The 756-nt window shown below is 34.3% G+C and overlaps 1 pseudogene; it reads right to left on the reverse strand.

Annotated features, from left to right (window-relative positions):
* Positions 1-265: 265 nt before the first annotated feature.
* Positions 266-383, reverse strand: LOC111732965 (annotated as a pseudogene).
* Positions 384-756: the final 373 nt, after the last annotated feature.

Here is a 756-nt window from a genome sequence, read left to right on the forward strand (position 1 = left end):
TATCACTCAGGTTGCTAATCACCATGCAAAATGCAGTCAGTTCTGAAAACTGTTAATTTCTGAGCAAAAATAAGTTATCTTTCATTTTAGCTATTGAAATTGATTTATGATAAAAAATATCTGCTGGCTAAGAGAAATTAGTTGAAAATTTTACGCTCATAAAATTATTATCATTATTATTTTACTTAGGCGAAGTAACTCTTAGTTGACCTCACAGATTGCAAAGACCTTGCCACCTTACAATCCCTTTTTTAAAACTTTTTTATGCCTACAGCGCCTGGTCTTCTTAGGTGGTCTCCCATCCAAATACTTCCAGGCCCGACCCTGCTTAGCTTCCGAGATCAGATGGGATCAGGCTTGTTCAGGGTAGCTTGGCTGTAGGTGACACTCATAAAATTAAGGTCAATTACTTGTTGAAGTAAGATCTTCTGCATAGTTCAGAAATGTCAAATATATTTACCAACCACTCCTTTTTGGTTTGAAACTAAAATTAGTTTCAATAATAGTAATCTTATATTAATGACCTTTATAAACGGAGATGTTAGTGTAAGCACAAAATCTTTATTCTAAAATTTACACAGATAATTATTAATGCATTTTTGTATGTTTATATTACACTATGCATGGTATCAAACTTCCTTTGCAATCTATAAGTGTATATGCAGTTTGTCCTAACTGTATACTCTCTTTTCCTCAGTTTCTGTTTACAGATGCTGTGCCTTTTGTCTTTATATTCTCCCCTCCCCTTCCTGGGCC

This window comes from Pteropus vampyrus, unplaced genomic scaffold (genome assembly GCF_000151845.1).
Source record: "Pteropus vampyrus isolate Shadow unplaced genomic scaffold, Pvam_2.0 Scaffold509, whole genome shotgun sequence".
Taxonomy (NCBI): domain Eukaryota; kingdom Metazoa; phylum Chordata; class Mammalia; order Chiroptera; family Pteropodidae; genus Pteropus; species Pteropus vampyrus.